This window comes from Heterodontus francisci, unplaced genomic scaffold, assembly GCF_036365525.1.
Source record: "Heterodontus francisci isolate sHetFra1 unplaced genomic scaffold, sHetFra1.hap1 HAP1_SCAFFOLD_121, whole genome shotgun sequence".
Classification (NCBI taxonomy): domain Eukaryota; kingdom Metazoa; phylum Chordata; class Chondrichthyes; order Heterodontiformes; family Heterodontidae; genus Heterodontus; species Heterodontus francisci.
In genome coordinates, this window is record NW_027140425.1 from 3,322,361 (window position 1) to 3,341,164 (window position 18,804).

An 18,804-nucleotide genomic window follows, 5' to 3' on the forward strand; every position below is an offset into this window, starting at 1 on the left:
AAACTCCGCGTGTAACAGGCTTGTGTTCTCAGCACCCTCCTTTAGAGTAGAGAAGCATCAACAACTTATACAAGCCAAGAAAAGCAGCTGAACAGCTTCCACCTCCACTGTCTCAGATGGATATTGGGCATCTCCTGGCAGGACAGAGTGCCGAATGCAGAAGTACACCAGCGTGCAGGGATCCGCAGCATGTTTGCCCTCTTGAGTCAGCGGTGACTCTGTTGACTGAGTCATGTGTGCTGAATGGATGACGGTCGCTTTGCCAAAGACACGCTCCATGGTGAGCTTGCTATCAGCACGAGACCAACAGGTCACCCACATCTGTGATACAAGGACATCTGCAAAGCGAGATCTCAAGCTGACTGGGATTGGAGTCAATGCATGGGAAGTCCTTCCTGCTGACTGGAATTCCTGGAGAAAAGCATTCAGGAAGACCATGGGAAAAGCAGAGGACAAAAGAAATGACCAGATGGTGGGAAAGAGAGCTCAGAGGAAGGAAAAATTATCAGTCGACCTCGGGCCAATGATATTCATCTGTCCCAGCTGCGGAAGGGATTGTCACTCACGAGTCATCCTCCACAGCCACAACAAACGATGTTTCACACAGAAGTGACGTACACCCCGGGTGTAGCCCATCGTCTTCCGAGACAGACGGTTGCCTATTACAATTACAACTACAGCAACAACGACAAGAGCGAGTCAGAGGCTGGGAAGACTGCCGTGACGAACTCAGCTCTTGACTCGCCAAAGCCTGCCCACTATCTACAAGGCCTTCCTCTGATTTCAATTGCTCACACATTTGCGATCTGGCTCTGTAGCTCAGTTGGTTAAAGCACCTGTCTAGAAAACAGGAGATCCTGGGTTCAACTCCCAGCAAAGCCTTATTTCACAGTTGCAACATGCTTGAAAAGTTTCATTATCAACACTGACATCTGTGTCTTGTGAACTTTAATTCAAAATACTTGATGAATTTCAATCACATAAAAAAACAGCCTTTGTGAAGGATATGAGTTTGGAATGGCTGTTTCTCCTTGGACAGAATTTCTTTGCTAATACATCAAAGTTAACTTCTTTGACATAAATTTGTTCACAGTTCCATTCAACCTGGAAAACAGCTTGATATTAATCTCACTGAAGGAGGGTGTTTGTGTCATTATGTGTTGCTTTTAACCGAGACTGGGACATGACGCAAGTGGGAGGGTTTATCTGAGGTTTGGAATATTTGTCAGTCAGGAACAAGAAAAATCAAAGGAACCAAATAAGTAAACCTAAGTCTCATGTGGTTCCCGAGAAACGGTGAGAAGATATTAAACTTTGTTGTATTTAATACAACTGTGTGAACTTTGATCTTTGCGGCCTTTTATAAACAGTATTTGAAGGGTCTCAGTAAAAATGTTCAGTGTTGATGAGAGTGGGGTCTGGGTGAGCAGCTGCTTCATGTGACAGGGTCAGGACTGGATGCAGGAAGTCCTCTGACAGTCTCTCTCTGATGGGTTGAGTTGATTTTCAACTGGCAGCTGTTGCTGTTTTGATAATTCAAGTTCCCTCCACCGATTTTTTGGGCAGACAGTGCAGTATGAGGATGTAAAGGGTTAATGCTGAAGACAGTGGGATTAACCCCTCCCACAATCAGAGTGATGATGTAACAGTCACATGAGATGAGGTTTGGGAGGAGAGAGCAGCACCAAGGATGCTAGTTTCGGAGGCTTGATGAGTGTGTATATAGTATTGTGTAAATTAGAAAAGAGCTCTTAGTTCTTTCAGCAGGAAATGTGTCCAGAAAATATCACGAAACTCACAATTTCATTATTCAGGAGTTGGAACACAGGGATATTAACTCCAAGTGACAGTAGTGGTTTCATTTAACAAAAGAAAAGGAGAGAATTATATTGCTCATTGATTGAAATCCCCCAGTGAGGAGACAGTTAAACAGGTGATCTGTTGGGGCATCCTTCGATCCAAGGTTTCGGCAGCATTTAATCTCCCTTTTTGGTGAAATTCTCTGTTTTTTGCATCTTTGTTTAATCCAGCTTTTATGGACCAGTGAAAAAACTGAAAAAAGTGAACAGATCCATCCTTTCTTTTCTTCCTTCTTCCCATCAGTTTCTCTTTTCTGCCCCAATTTAATCTGCTGTTTCATCCATTCCAATCATAATTCAACATTCCAATCGAATCTATTTGTTATTCCACAGTGTCTCTCCATGTGTTTTATTCTGTTGTATTCTCTCACAGTCTGTTTGATGATCAATTTTACATCTCACTCTCTGTTCTGGTGAAGATCAGAAGCAGTGTTATCTGTTTGCAACACCCGACAAGTCGGCCTGAGGCTGTGTCTCATCGATAATGAGGAGTTAGGAACATAGGAACATAGGAGCAGGAGTCGGCCATTCAGCACATCGAGCCTGCCCCACCATTCAATATGATCATGGCTGATCATCCACTTCAATGCCCTTTTCCCCACACTTTCCTCATATTCCCTTATGTCATTTGTATTTAGAAATCTGTCAATCTCTGCTTTAAACATCCTCAATGACTGAGCTTCCACAGCCCTCTGGGGTACAGAATTCCAAAGATTCACAACCCTCTGAGTAACATTTCTCCTCAAAACTGTCCGAAGTGGCATGCCCCTTATTTTGAAATTGCGTCCCCTGGTTCTCGACTCCCCAACCAGGGGAAACATCTTAGCTGCATCTACCCTGACTGTCCTTTAAATATTTTGTAGGTTTCAATGAGATCACCTCTCATTCTTCAAAACTCCAGAGAACACAGCCCCAGTTTCCCCAATCTCTCTTCGTAGGACAGTCCCACCATCCCAGGAACAAGTCTGATGAACCTTCTTTGCACTCTATCTATGGCAATAATATCCTTCCTAAGGCAAGGGGACCAAAACTGCACACAGTACTCCAAGTGCAGTCTAACCAAGGTTCTATACATTTGAAGCAAGAATTCACTACTCCTGTACTCAAATCCTCTTGTGATAAAGGCTAACATACTATTAGCCTTCCTAATTGCTTGCTGCACCTGAATGTTAGCTGTCAGTGACTTATTGCCATGGATACCAGGTCACCCTAATACTCTATACCTCAGTTAATAAAGGAAAGGATTCCATTTACCTGCTGAACCAGCTTATTGACCTGCACTGCTACTTCAGGGATCTGTGGACATTCACTCCAACGTCCCTCACTTCCTCTACACCGTTCAGTGTTCTCCCATTAATTGTGTATTCCTTTGCCTTTTTTGACGCCTGCTCTCGCTGTTCCCTGCTCTCCGAGTGAACTCTTGCTCCCTCTCTCTCCTGGGCTCTTTCTGCTCCACTCTGCTCTTACTGTTTCCCGCTCTCTTAATGTATCAATATTTATTTGCCTTGTGTTTAATTTAAAATATGGATTAACTGTATTTTACAGTTGTAGGTTTTATTTGGTAGTCCTCTACAAGTTGTGGATTGGTATTCAATATTAAGCTCTGTGAAAACGATTGTGAATGAAAATATAACTTTCAATCTTATACATGGGCTGGTCTGCAAGCTCCAAGCCCTTCATTTTGTCGTAATGGCTTGATACTGTATCTTTCAGTCTTAATCTCTGTGGGATTTTTGAACTGGTATGTAATGCATAACTTGGTCTAATGTTCTGATGTACATTATTGGGATTCATAGGATCATAGGAAATAGGGGCATTAGGCCATTCAGCCCATCGAGCCTGCTCCAACATTCAAACAGATCGTGACTGATCATCTACCTCTCCGCCATTTTTCCCTGCCATCTCCATATCCCTTGATCTTGTTAGTATTTAGAAATCTATCGATTTCTGTCTTGAATATGTTCAATGATTGATCTTCCACAGCCCACTGGGATAAAGAATTCCACAGATTTTTCACCCTCTGAGTAAAGAAATTCCTGCTCATCTCAGTCTGCCCTTATTCTGAGACTGTGTCTCCTTGTTCAAGACTCACTAGACAGAGGAAACATCCTATCCATATCTACCCTGTGACACCCTGTAAGAACTTTGTCTGTTTCAATGAGATCACCTCTCATTCTTCAAAACTCTAGAGAATTTAGGCCCAGTTTCTGCAGTCTCTCATCATAAGACAATCCCACCATCCAAGGGGATGAGACCGGTGAATCTCTGTTGCACTCCCTCTATGACAAGTCTATCCTTCCTTCGATAAGGAAACCAAAATTGTACAGAATACTCCAGGTGCGGTCTCATCTAGACTTCATACATCTTTACTCATGTACTCAAATACGCTTTCAATGAAGCCAACATACCATTTGCCTTCCGAATTGCTTACTGCACCTGCATACTAGCTTTTCGTGTCTCATGAACAAGGACACCCAGGTGCCTTTGGACATCGACACTTCTCAACCTCTCACCATTTAAGAAATACTCTGTCTTTCTGTTTATTTGACCAAAGTGGAGAACTTCACACTTATTCACATTATATTCCATCTGCCATGTTCTTGCCCATTCATTTAACCTGTCCAACCCCCCTTGAAGCCTCCTTTCATTCATTCTGTACCTTTCAATTCTGTAAATTTTGTCTGTTCTATTTCAGATTTTATATTTAAAATGTGACCATGGTGACCGAGTTTATTTAGATCTGATAGTGAGTTTGTTTTTGGACTGTGATTGATGTATCAACCTGTCAGCTGTACTGAATTGGAGTGAAATAGAAACAACTTCTGTCTCTCCTGCTGTTGTTTGACTGTTGGATTGAAAATGTGTCTCTCTTGACTTTGGGATCAGTGTCTGTCTGACTACTTATTTTGTTTGCTCCAGTGGAACTGATGAGCTGGCAGTATCTCTGTGCTTTGGGAGTGATCCTGTACCGACTGTGTGTTGGAACGAGATCACTGCACTTTTCCTTGTGTCCAAGAATCACCACATCTATTCAGGTTCCGTCATGTATTTTCCTGCAGGAATGAAAGAACTGGTGAGGTAGAAGATACAAAAGCGATCAATGTAATCGTCCCAATAATAATCATTATGAACAATCACAAAATGAAAACCAAGAACACAAACAGTGTCAGTGTCTGACTCCACTGCAGTACTGCAGTATTCAGCTTCTGTTTACCAGGTGTTTGCAGTGGTTTTACAACAGGTTTGTGACATTCAGAAACAACACAAGCCCTGCACTGCTCAATGACTGGGACTGTCCGATAGAGCAGTGACCTTTCCACAGTCACATTTCTATTTCAACGGAAAACAAGCAGCCACTATTTAAAATGTGCCTTTCACACTTCTCACCTGGTGTCTGCAATAAATGCTCTTTGTCTAACTGTCCACATCGTTATTTTGCGGCTATTTTTCCCCCACTGTTCACAATCCAACAAACAGTGAGAGACTGGAACTAAAGCAGGAAAATTCCCTCTCCTTTGGGTGGTGAAATTGTCAGTGATTTTCAATAGTTATTTCTTCCCATTGTGTCTCCCTGAGCCTGTACAGACACTGTCCGAGAATGAACTCTCCCTTCCCCGTGTCCCCGGCTCACTCCATGTTCCGGGAGCAGCTCCTGCTCCACAGTGTCTGTTACAAACAGTCCCCGACTCCCCCTCAACTTCCCACCACTCAATGCTAATCTCTGAGCACATCTGCGGACACGCTACCAAAGCAGTGGCTGCTGGAAGTAGATGCTGTTTGTTCCCTTCCCCCGGGCCCGGGAAGTCTCCATTAGCAGCTGATTTAAAGCATCTTCCCCTGATTGAGTGAATGGCCTCACAGACTGGGTTGGGGAAAGGCTGCGCATGCGCTCCACTCCTTATTGTGACGTCCCACTGGGGCGGGGCTGCATCGCGCGTGCGCGGATCTCTGCAGCAATTCAGCATTCAAACATCAATGGGAACTTTCCCCATTTCACCCTCATCAAAGTCCCAAAGAAAGTGAAGAGGGGCTTGGACTGGAGGGAGGGAGGGGCGGGGTAGGGGGAACCTAGAACCCAGAAAGCTGCCCACTTGCCCCATTTAGATGCTCAATTTGCGGTCATTCCCTGCAGGGGGTTTGTTATTATTGAGCCCCTCCTGGTAAAACAATCCGATAGAAAGAGGGGAGAAAGGAGGGAGCCGGTGTGTTTGCTGGGACCTTGCAGAATTCATTTCAGCAGCAAAAGTCCCGGGTTATATTAACCCGAGTGAAACACGCTATCAGTGAGAGGAAAACCGAACGGCCCTTTTCATCTTTTCATTGGAAACAAAGTAGAGCCGGAAGTGCGGCGAGCAGAGCAGACACACAAGCTCAATGACAGGAGAGCTCGGCCGTCCCTGAGTTTCAGCTCCCAGCTCTTACATTTCCTCATCCACACTGTCTTTTCTGTGGATGTTCAGGGGTTCCTTGTCGGATCTGAGGACTGTATCCATTAAACATTCTGAGTCAGGAGATCCACACACTCTGTTTCCAAGATTTATGGGCAGGAATGTTTCAAAACTTTGTCTATTAAATCATTGTATTATTCACAGAACTAATGAGGCAATCAGTTCATTATTCAGGCCTTGAACTTGTTTTGGGTCGACCGAAAACTGAAAGCTTCAGCACCTTTCCACTTCTTCACTAATATAACTGATTTTTTTGATGAAGTAACAGAAAAGGTTGATGAAGGGAAAGCAATGGATGTTGTCTATATGGATTTTAAGAAAGCGTTTGACAGACTACCACATAAAAGGCTGGGTAACAAAACTGAGGCTCCTGGAATAGGAGGGTCAGTATCTGCTTGGATTAAAAAATGGATGAAATATCAAGAAAAGCGAGTTGTGGTATTTGGTTGTTTTTCAGAATGGAAGATGGTGAACAGTGATGTCCACAAGGGTCAGTGTCAGGACCACCATATATAGAAATGACTTGAATATTGGAATCACAGAATCACAGAATTGTTACTGCCCAGAAGGAGGCCATTTGGCCCATCGTGTCTGCACTGACTCTCCAAATGAGCAATTCACCTGATGTCACTTCCCCGTCTTCTCCCCATAATCCTGCACATTCTTCCTTTTCAGATAACAGTCTAATTCCCCTTTGAATGCTTCAATTGAACCTGCCTCCATCACATTCTCAGGCAGTTCATACTTTAACCACTCGCTGTGTGAAAAAGTTTTTCCTCATGTCGCTTTTGCTTCTTTTACCAATTACTTTAAATCTGTGCCCTCTCGTTCTCGATCCTTTCACAAGTGGGAACAGTTTCTCCCTATCCACTCTGTCCACACCCCTCATCATTTTGAATACCACTATGAAATCTCCTCTTCGCCTTCTTTTCTCCAAGGAAAACAGTCCTAACTTCTCCAATCTATCTTCATAACTGAAGTTCCTCATCCCTGGAACCATTCTCATGAATCTTTTCCATAATCTCTCCAATGCCTTCACATCTTTCCTAAAGTGTGGCACCCAGAACTGGATGCAGTACTTCAGCTGATGCTAGTGTCTTATACAAGTTCAACATGACCTCCTTGTTCTTGTACTCTATGCCTCTATTACTAAAGCCGAGGATACTGTATGCTTTATTAACCACTCTCTCAACCAATGACATATAACCCCAGGTCCCACTGCTCCTGCACCCCCTTTAGAATTGTACCCTTTATTCTACATTGTCACTCCATGTTCTTCCTACCAAAATGAATCAATTCACATTTCTCTGCATTGAACTTCACCTGTCATCTGTCCTCCCATTCCACCAACTTGTCTATGTCCTTTTGAAGTTCTACACTATCATCCTTACGGTTCACAATGCTTCCAATTTTCGTATCATCCATAAACTTTGAAATTCTGCCCTGTACACCAAGGTCTAGGTCATTAATATATATCAGGAAAGGCAAGGGTCCCAACACTGACTCCTGGGGAACTCCACTGCAAACCTTCCTCTAGCCCGAAGAACATCCATTGCTCACTACTCTTTGTTTCCTGTCACTCAGCCAATTCCATATCCATGTTACTACTGTCCCTTTTATTCCATGAGTTATAACTTTGTTCACAAGTCTGTTGTGTTGCACTGTATCAAACTCCTTTTGAAAGTCAATAAAAGCAAAATACTGCAGATGCTAGAAATCTGAAATGTAAACAAAAAGTGCTGGAAATACTCAGCAGGTCTGGCAGCATCTGTGGAGAGAGAAGCAGAGTTAAAGTTTCAGGTCAGTGACCTTTCAGATGCTGTCAGACCTTTTGAAAGTCCATGTACACCACATCAACAGCATTGCCCTCATCATCCCTCTCTGTTACCTCATCAAAAAACTCCAGCAGGACAGTTAAACATGACTTTCCCTTAAGAAATCCATGCTGTCTTTCCTGAATTAACCCACATTTGTCCATGAGACTATTAATTTTGTCCCGAATTATTCTTTCGAGAAGTTTTCCCACCACCGAAATTGAAATGACTGGGGAGTGAGATGAGGTGAGTTGCTTTAGCAGAGAGCCAGCACGGGTTCGACAGGCCGAATGACCTCCTACTGTGCTTTAGCCATTCTCTGATTGTATGATTCTAGCGACAACTGTTGGTGGAGAGGCAATGATGCAGGAATGGGTTGACAGAAAGGGGAAAGTCTGGGCTGGTGTGTGTTTGCAGCATTTGCAGCTTGTGTTCGGGTTTGTGAATAAAGGTGATTTGGAAGCTGTGTTCCAAATTGAAGTGTTTATTGGAAGCAAGAAGTTGATGTCAATGAAGAATAAAACGTGTTAAGATGAAGTGTGGTGTGATTGAGGATAGCAGTAAATATAGTGTTGGTGAATTATTTGTGTTCATAAACATCCACTGCACCCTCTGCTGCAGGCTGCTGTTTATATCCAGCTGTGTATTAGTGCTGTGTGTTAACTAGATAAATGTTTGTTTCAACGCTGTTTATAAAGCAATAGCATTGCACTCAAACAGTCCCAGACATAGCAACACACGTACAAAAGCAAAATACTGCAGATGCTGGAAATCTGAAACATAAACAGAAAATGCTTGAAATCGTCAGCAGGTCTGGCAGCATCTGTGGAGAAAGAAACAAAGTTAATGTGAGCTAAGGAAACAGACCTGAACTGTTAACTGTTTCTCTCTGCACAGATGCTGCCAGACCGACTGAGGATTTCCAGCATTTTCTGTTTTTATTACAGCAACACGTTTGATCAGCAGTAGCGGTGATAGTGCGAGCCAGGGGGCAGCTGGGAAGGTAAGTTTCACTATAAAGTACTTACCTGGCGATTCGGCGGACGCGGACACGGGGACTGCTGGGTAAGTGAACGTATATATTCGGGCAGTGGCTAAACCCGAAACACTACACGTGTAGTGTCTCCCACCCATCCTCCTCCTCCAACCAAAAAAAAGGACTCTTGTGTGGAGGGTTTGGTAAGGTAAGGTTTTCCTTTATATTTTTTTATTCTCTGTTGTCAATTTAGAGCAGAGGGGATGGAAGCTAGGGCAGTTGCATGCTCCTCTTGCAGGATGTGGGAGGTAAGGGTCACCACTTGTGTCCCTGCTGACTTCACCTGCTAGAAGTGCACCCAACTCCAGCTCCTCACAGAGCGCGTTAGGGAACTGGAGCTGGAGCTGGATGAACTTCGGATCATGCGGGAGGCAGAGGGGATGATAGAGAGCAGTTATAGGGAAGTACTGACACCTAAGTCACAGGATAAAGGTAGCTGGGTGACCATCAGGGGAGGGAAAGGGAATAGGCGCACAGTGCAGGGATCCCCTGTGGCCGTTCCCCTCAATAATAAGTATACCGTTTTGGATACGGTCCAGGGGGGAAGCTACCTGGGAAAGCCACAGCGGCCAGGTCTCTCCCACTGAGCCTGGCTCTGCGGCTCAGAAGGGAAGGGTGGAGAATAGGAGAGCGATAGTAATAGGAGATTCAATGGTTAGAGGAACAGACAGGAGGTACTGTGGTCGCGAACGAGACTCCCGGATGGCATGTTGCCTCCTGGGTGCCAGGGTCAGGGATGTCTCAGATCGAGTCTACAGGATTCTTAAGGGGGAGGGGGAGCAGCCAGAAGTCGTGGTCCATATCGGTACCAATGACATAGCTAGGAAATGGGATGAGGACCTGTAAAGCGAATATAGGAGTTAGGTTGGAAGCTAAAAGGCAGGACGAGCAGAGTAGTAATCTCAGGATTGATACCGGTGCCACGTGCTCGTGAGGCTAGAAACAGAGAGCGAGTGCAGCTGAACACGTGGCTACAGAGCTGGTGTAGCAGGGAGGGCTTCAGTTATGTGGATCATTGGGATACCTTCTGGGGAAGATGGGACCTGTACAAGAAGGACGGGTTGCATCTGAACTGGAGGGGCACCAATATCCTGGGCGGGAGGTTTGCTAGAGCTCTTTGGGAGGGTTTAAACTAGTTTGGCAGGGGGATGGGAACCGGAGCTATGGATCAGTGGATGGGGTAGCTGTTGAACAGGCAGATACCGAGTGCAGAGAGTCTGTGAGGAAGGTTAGACAGTTGACAGGGCAAAGTTTCAGCCAGTATGATGGGTTGAAGTGTGTCTATTTTAATGCAAGAAGTGTCAGGAATCAGGGTGATGAACTTAGAGCATGGATCAGTACTTCGAGCTAAGATGTTGTGGCCATTACGGACACTTGGAGATCACAGGGGCAGGAATGGATGTTGGATGTTCCGGGGTTTAGATGTTTCAAAAGGAATAGGGAGGGAGGTAAAAGATGTGGGGGAGTGGCATTGTTAATCAGGGATAGTATCACAGCTGCAGAAAGGGAGGTCATCGAGGAGGGTTTGTCTACTGAGTCATTATGGGTGGAAGTCAGAAACAGGAAAGGAGCAGTCACTTTATTGGGAGTTTTCTATAGACCCCTCAATAGCAACAGAGACACGGAGGAACAGATTGGGAGGCAGATTTTGGAAAGGTGCAGAAGTAACAGGGTTGTTGTCATGGGTGACTTCAACTTCCCTAATATTGATTGGAACCTCCTTAGTGCAAATAGTTTGGATGGAGCAGTTTTTGTCAGGTGTGTCCAGGAAGGTTTCCTGACTCAATATGTCGATAGGCTGACCAGAGGGGAAGCTATGTTGGATTTGGTGATTGGCAACGAACAAGGCCAGGTGGCAGATCTCTCGGTGGGAGAGCATTTCGGTGATAGTGATCACAACTCCCTGACCTTTACTATCGTCATGGAGAGGGACAGGAGCAGACGGGATGGGAAAATATTTAATTGGGGGAGGGGGAATTACAATGCTATTAGGCAGGAACTGGGGTGCATAAATTGGGAACAGATGTTCTCAGGGAAATGCACGAAAGAAATGTGGAGGTTGTTTAGGGAGCACTTGCTGCGACTGCTGGATAGGTTTGTCCCGATGAGGCAAGGAAGGGATGGTAGGGTGAAGGAACCTTGGATGACAAGAAATGTGGAACAGCTAGTCAAGAGGAAGAAGGAAGCTTACTTAAGGTTGAGGAAGCAAGGATCAGACAGGGCTCTAGAGGGTTACAAGGTAGCCAGGAAGGAACTGAAGAATGGACTTAGGAGAGCTAGAAGGGGACATGAAAAAGTCTTGACGGGTAGGATTAAGGAAAATCCCAATGCGTTCTACACTTATGTGAGGAACAAGAGGATGGCCAGAGTGAGGGTAGGGCCGATCAAGGATAGTGGAGGGAACTTGTGCCTGGAGTCGGAGGAGGTATGGGAGGTCCTAAATGAATACTTTGCTTCAGTATTCACTAGTGAGAGGGACCTGGTCGTTTGTGAGGACAGCGTGAAACAGGCTGATATGCTCGAACAGGTTGATGTTAAGAGGGAGGATGTGCTGGAAATTTTGAAAGACATGAGGACAGATAAGTCCCTGAGGCCAGACGGGATATACCCAAGGATATTAAGGGAAGCGAGGGAAGAGATTGCCGCGCCTTTGGCGATGATCTTTGCGTCCTCACTGTCCACTGGAGTAGTACCAGATGATTGGAGGGTGGCAAATGTTATTCCCTTGTTCAAGAAAGGGAATAGGGATAACCCTGGGAATTATAGACCAGTCAGTCTTACTTGGTAGTGGGCAAATTATTGGAGAGGATACTGAGAGACAGGATTTATGATTAGTTGGAAAAGCATAGTTTGATTAGAGACAGTCAGCATGGCTTTGTGAGGGGCAGGTCATGCCTCACAAGCCTTATTACATTCTTTGAAGATGTGACAAAACACATTGATGAAGGAAGAGCAGTGCATGTGGTGTATATGGATTTCAGCAAGGCGTTTGATAAGGTTCCCCATGGTAGGCTCATTCAGGAGGTAAGGAGGCATGGGATACAGGGAAAGTTGGCTGTCTGGATACAGAATTGGCTGGCCCATAGAAGACAGAGGGTGGTAGTAGATGGAAAGTATTCAGCCTGGAGCTCGGTGACCAGTGGTGTTCCGCAGGGATCTGTTCTGGGACCTCTGCTCTTTGTGACTTTTATAAATGACTTGGATGAGGATGTGGAAGTCTGGGTTAGCAAGTTTGCCGGTGACACGAAGGTTGCTGGAGTTGTGGATAGTGTGGAAGGCTGTTGTAGGTTGCAACAGGACATTGACAGGATGCAGAGCTGGGCTGAGAAGTGGCAGATGGAGTTCAACCTGGAAAAGTGTGAAGTGATTCATTTTGGAGGGTTGAATTTGAATGCAGAATACAGGCGAAAAGACAGGATTCTTGGTAGTGTGGAGGAACAGAGGGATCTTGGGGCCCATGTCCATAGATCGCTCAAAGTTGCCACCCAAGTTGATAGGGTTGTTAAGAAGGCGTATGGTGTGTTGGCTTTCATTAACAGGGGGATTGAGTTTAAGAGCCGCGAGGTTCTGCTGCAGCTCTATAAAGCCCTGGTTAGACCACACTTGGAATATTGTGTTCAGTTCTGGTCGTCTCATTATAGGAAGGATGTGGAAGCTTTAGAGAGGGTGCAGAGGAGATTTATCAGGATGCTGCCTGGACTGGAGGGCATGTCTCACAAAGAAAGATTGAGGGAGCTGGGACTTTTCTCATTGGAACGAAGAAGGATGAGAGGTGACTTGATAGAGGGGTACAAGATGATGAGAGGCATAGATAGAGTGGATAGCCAGAGACTTTTTTCCCAGGGTGGAAAGGGCTATCACCAGGGGGCATAATTTTAAGGTGATGGAGGAAGGTTTCGGGGAGATGTCAGAGGTAGGTTCTTCACACAAGAGAGTGGTGGGTGCATGGAATGCACTGCCAGCGGTGGTAGTAGAAGCAGATACATTAGGGACATTTAAGCGTCTCTTGGATAGGTACATGGATGATAGTAGAATGAAGGGTATGGAGGTAGTTTTGATCTTAGAGTAGGTTAAAGGTTCGGCACATCATCGTGGGCCGAAGGGCCTGTACTGTGCTGTACTGTTCTATGTTCTATGTTCTGTAACACAGGTGTTGGGAGGCTCAGCCTGGCTACGCAATGTTACAAGGACGCTGAGTGACACCATCGACAACGGGACAGAGAGAAAAACACACAGAAAACTAATAGACTGTGAGGAAGCAAAAGTGTGGAACGGAGCGAGAGAGACAGACAACGAAACTGAGATGGAGAAACAAGGCATTTGTTTGATTGTGCTCTCCCTGTTGTCTGAAGGTATTTCCTGTTGTGTAAACATGTTTTCTGTTGTGTAAAGATGTACCCTGTTGTTGTGTAAAGGTTTTCCCTGTTATTGTTTTATTTTCTGTTGCTGACCGTCTCCTTCCTGTGACCATTTGCCCTGGTTTTATTGTGGCCAACATCGCCATCTGGTGGTGGAGAGGAGGCTCTGCAGGACGGGGTTGACAAAGTGGGAGAGACTCGGCTGGTCCGTGTTTACAGTTTGTGTTCGTGTGAGCAAAAGTGATTTGTTACTGATTGATGTGTTCACTAGAAGGAAAAAGCTGATTGCAATCGAGCGCGTCTTGCTTTTGTGGGGAAACACTAGATGTTTTGAAAGTGAACTGTTTGTCTTCCGACCAAACATTAATAGCAGAGAATGGTTTCGATTCATCGACCTCTGGGTTATGGGCCCAGCACGCTTGCGCTGCGCCACTCTGCTAACTGCTGTTTTAAATTTTAGCTGCCTGTTAGTGAAATATGTTCATTTCCCCAATGTTTTTATCAAAATAGGATTGTGGTCGGATTTCTCAAGAATCCCGGACTCAGCAACACACGTGCTGACAGACTCACCCTCACTGCACAATGACACAAGGACACTGAGTAACAGCACCGACAATGAGGCAGGCAGAGAAAGACACACAGAAAACCAGGAAGAGATTATCAGGACCCAGAAAGGAACAGACAGAGAAAGACACACAGAAAACCAGGAAGAGATTATCAGGACACAGAAGGGAACAGACAGAGAAAGGAACTGAGCAAACCAGCAAGAGACAGCGAAAGACTCATGATTCATGTAATTGTGTTCTCTGTTGTGTAAAGATGTTCCCTGTGTTCTTTTAAAGATATTTCCTGCTGTGTAATATGTTCTCTGTTGTGTTACTGTATTCGCTGTTGTGTAAAGATGTTCTCTGTTATTGTGTAAAATGGTTCCCTGTTGGGTAAAGGTCTTCTCAGTTGTGTAAATATGATCCATCTTGTGTAAAAGTGTTCCGGGTTTTTAAATATGTTCCCTGCTCTGTAATGTAGAGCTGAGTCTGCACTAATGGAATTGCTACAGTATCTTCCAGTCTGATACTGTATGAGGGCTGGAATATGATCCAAAGCTCAGTCTATACAAATTAAATTGCTATTGTATCTTTTAGTTTCACAATCCGGGGGAGTTTTAAACTGAATTCTCAGTTTGTATCTCAGGTTATACTATCTTTCAGATTCTCTCAATCTGATATCACACTTGAGATTTAGACTTAAGAAAGGATGTACTGGCATTGGAGGAGTTCAAAAGAGATTCAATCAGCTGATTCCTGAGATGAAGGGGTTGACTTATCAAGAACGGCTAAACAGGTTATTCATTCGTGTTTAGAAGAATGAGGGGTGATCTTTTTGAAACGTACAAGATTCTGAGGGGGCTTAACAGGGTGAAGAAGGGTCTCTGACCTGAAACATTAACTCTGCTTCTCTCTTTACAGATGCTGCCAGACCTGCTGAGTATTTCCAGCATTTCTTGTTTTTATTAACAGGGTAGATGTTGAGAAAATGTTTCCACTAGTGGGGAATCTCAAACTCGGCGACATAGTTACAGAATAAGGCGACACTCATTTAAACTGAGATGCAAAGGAATTTCTTCTCTCAGAGGGGAGTGAATGTCTGGAATTCTCTACCCCAGACAGTATTGGAGGCTAAATCACTGAAAGTATTTAAAGAGGATGTAAATAGATTTTTGAAATATTGGAGAGTTGAGGGCTATGAAGAGCTGGCATGAAAGAGGAGTTGATTTCTGGGGCAGATCAGCCATGATCTTACTGAATGGCAGGGCAGGCTTGAGGGGCCGAATGGCCTACTCCTGCTCCTATTTCTTCTGTTCTTATGTTATGTTATATCTAATGTATATGTCAGGATGCACTATGGGAATTAATACTGAAACTTATAAACTCATAATGTGTGTAAATATTGGGCTGATATTTAACTTGAATCTCAGAGTACACTATTGTGGTTAATTCTGTCAGTTTGAAAAGGGAACTCTGTGCCATAATGAAAACAAGAAATGCTGGAAATACTCAGCAGGTCTGGCAGCATCTGTGGAGAGAGAACAAAGTTAATGTGAGCTAAGGAAACAGACCTGAACTGTTAACTGTTTCTCTCTGCACAGATGCTGCCAGACCAACTGAGCATTTCCAGCATTTTCTGTTTTTATTACAGCAACACAGGTGTTGGGAGGCTCAGCCTGGCTACACAATGTTACAAGGATGCTGAGTAACACCATTGACAACGGGACAGAGAGAAAAACACACAGAAAACCAATAGACTGTGAGGAAGCAAAAGTGAGGGACAGAGAGAGACAACGAGACTGAGATGGAGAAACAAGGCATTTGTATGATTGTGTTCTCCCTGTTATCTAAAGGTATTTCCTGTTGTGTAAATATGTTTTCTGTTGTGTAAAGATGTACCCTGTTGTTGTGTAAAGGTTTTCCCTGTTATTGTTTTATTTTCTGTTGCTGACCGTCTCCTCACTGTGACCATTTGTCCTGGTTTTATTGTGGCCAACATCACCATCTGGTGGTGGAGAGGTGGCTCTGCAGGAAGGGGTTGACAAAGTGGGAGAGACTCGGCTGGTCCGTGTTTGCAGCTTGTGTTCGTGTGAGCAAAAGTGATTTGTTGCTGATTGATGTGTTCACTGGAAGGAAAAAGCTGATTGCAATAAAGTGCCTTTGGAAGCATCTTGTTATTGTGGGGAAATACTTGATGTTTTGAAAGTGAACTGTTTGCATTATTACCAAGCATAAATAGCAGAGAATGGTTTCGATCCATCGACCTCTGGGTTATGGGCCCAGCACGCTTCTGCTGCGCCACTCTGCTAACTGCTGTTTTCGATTTCAGCTGCCCGTTAGTGAAATATGTTCATTTCCCCAATGTTTTTATCAAAATAGGATTTAAGTCGGATTTCTCAAGAATCCCAGACTCAGCAACACACGTGCTGACGGACTCACCCTCACTGCACAATGACACAAGGACACTGAGTAACAGCACCGACAATGAGGCAGGCAGAGAAAGACACACAGAAAACCAGGAAGAGATTATCAGGACCCAGAAAGGAACAGACAGAGAAAGGTACTGAGCAAACCAGCAAGAGACAGCGAGATAAAAGCAAAATACTGCGGATTCTGGAAATCTGAAATAAAAACAAGAAATGCTGGAACCACTCAGCAGGTCTGGCAGCATCTGTGGAAAGAGAAGCAGAGTTAACGTTTCGGGTCAGTGACCCTTCATCGTTCCGATGAAGGGTCACTGACCCGAAACGTTAACTCTGCTTCTCTTTCCACAGATGTTGCCAGACCTGCTGAGTGGTTCCAGCATTTCTTGTTTTTATTATAAGAGACAGCGAGAGACTGATGAACACTACTTGGAGGGAGCACTGAGAGTGGCAAGGGTCCAGAATGTAGTCTGGCTGGGGTGTTGCAATGTCCATCACCATGAGTGGCTCGGTAGCACCACTACTGACCATGCTGGCCGAGTCCTAACGGACATAGCTGCTCGATTGGGTCTGCAGTAGGTGGTGAGGGAACTAACAAGAGGGAAAAACATACTTGACCTCATCCTCACCAATCTGCCTGCCGCAGATGCATCAGTCCATGACAGTATTGGTAGGAGTGACCACTGCACAGTCCTTGTGGAGATGATATCCCGTCTTCACATTGAGGATACCCTCTATCGTGTTGTGTGCCACTACCACTGTGCTAAATGGGATAGATTTTGAACAGATCTAGCAATGTATAACTGGGCATCCATGAGGTGCTGTGGATCATTAGCAGCAGCAGAATTGTAGTCAACCACATTCTATAACCTCATGGCCCGGCATATTCCCCCACTCTAACATTACCAACAAGCTGGGGACCAACCCTTATTCAATGAAGAGTGCAGGAGGGCATGCCAGGAGCAGCACCAGGCATACCTTGAAATGAGGTATCAGCCTGATGAAGCTACAGCCCAGGACTACTTTCATGCCAAACAGCAGAAGCAGCATGTAATAGACAGGGCTAAGTGATCCCACAACCAACGGATCAGATCTACACCCTGCCACATCCAATGATGAATGGTGGTGGACAATTAAACAACCAACAGGAGGAGGTGGCTCCACAAATATCCCCAACCTCAATGATGGGGGAGCCCAGCACATCAGTGCAAAAGACAAGGATGAAGAATTTGAAACAATCTGCAGCCAGAAGTGCCGGGTTGATGATCCATCTCGGCCTCCTTCTGAAGTCCCCAGCATCACAGATGCCAGTCTTCAGCCAATTCGATTCACTCCACGTGATATCAAGAAACGACTGAAGGCACTGGATACAGCAAAGGCTACGGGCCCTGACAATATTCCGGCAATAGTACTGAAGACCTGTGCTCCAGAACTTGCCGCGCCCCTAGCCAAGCTGTTCAGGTACAGCTACAACACTGGCATCTACCCGGCAATGTGGAAAATTGCCCAGGTATGTCCTGAACACAAATAGCGGGACAAATCCAACCCAGCCAATTGCTGCCTCATCAGTCTACTCTCAATCATCAGTATAGTGATGGAAGATGTCATCGACGGGGCACTTGCTTCACAATAACCTGTTCAGTGATGCTCAGCTGGGTTCCGCCAGTGCCATTCAGCTCCTGACCTCATTACAGCCTTGGTTCAAACAAGGACAAAATAGCTGAACTCAAGAGGTGAGGTGAGAGTGTCTGCCCTTGACATCAAGGTAGCATTTCACTGAGTATGGCATCAAGGAGCCAGAGTAAAACTGGAGTCAATGGGAATCAAGAGGAAAACTCTCCACTGGTTGGAATTGCACCTAGCACAAAGGAAAATGGTTGTGATTGTTGGAGGTCAATCATCTCAGCTCCAGGACATTACTGCTGGAGTTCCTCAGGGTAGTATCCTCGGCCCAACCTTCTTCATTACTTCATCAGTGACCTTCCTTCAATCATAAGGTCAGAAATGGGGATGTTCACTGATGATTGCAAAATTTAGCACCATTCGCGACTCCTCAGATACTGAAGCAGTCCATGTAGAAATGCAGCAAGACCTGGACAATATCCAGGCTTGGGCTGATAAGTGGCAAGTAACATTCGCGCCACACAAGTGCCAGGCAATGACCATCTCGAACAAGAGAGAATCTAACGATCTCCCATTGACATTCAACGGCATTACGATCACTGAATCCCCCACTATCAACTTCCTGGGGGTTCCCATTGACCAGAAACTGAACTGGAGTAGCCTTATAAATAGTGTGACTACATGAGCTGGTCAGAGGG

At 45.0% G+C, this 18,804-nt stretch overlaps 1 non-coding gene across 1 annotated transcript; it reads left to right on the plus strand.

The window, feature by feature from the left end:
- Positions 1-808: 808 nt before the first annotated feature.
- On the plus strand, positions 809-882 carry trnas-aga (transfer RNA serine (anticodon AGA)). Its single transcript has one exon. It is a non-coding gene; the product is annotated as a tRNA-Ser (tRNA).
- Positions 883-18,804: the final 17,922 nt, after the last annotated feature.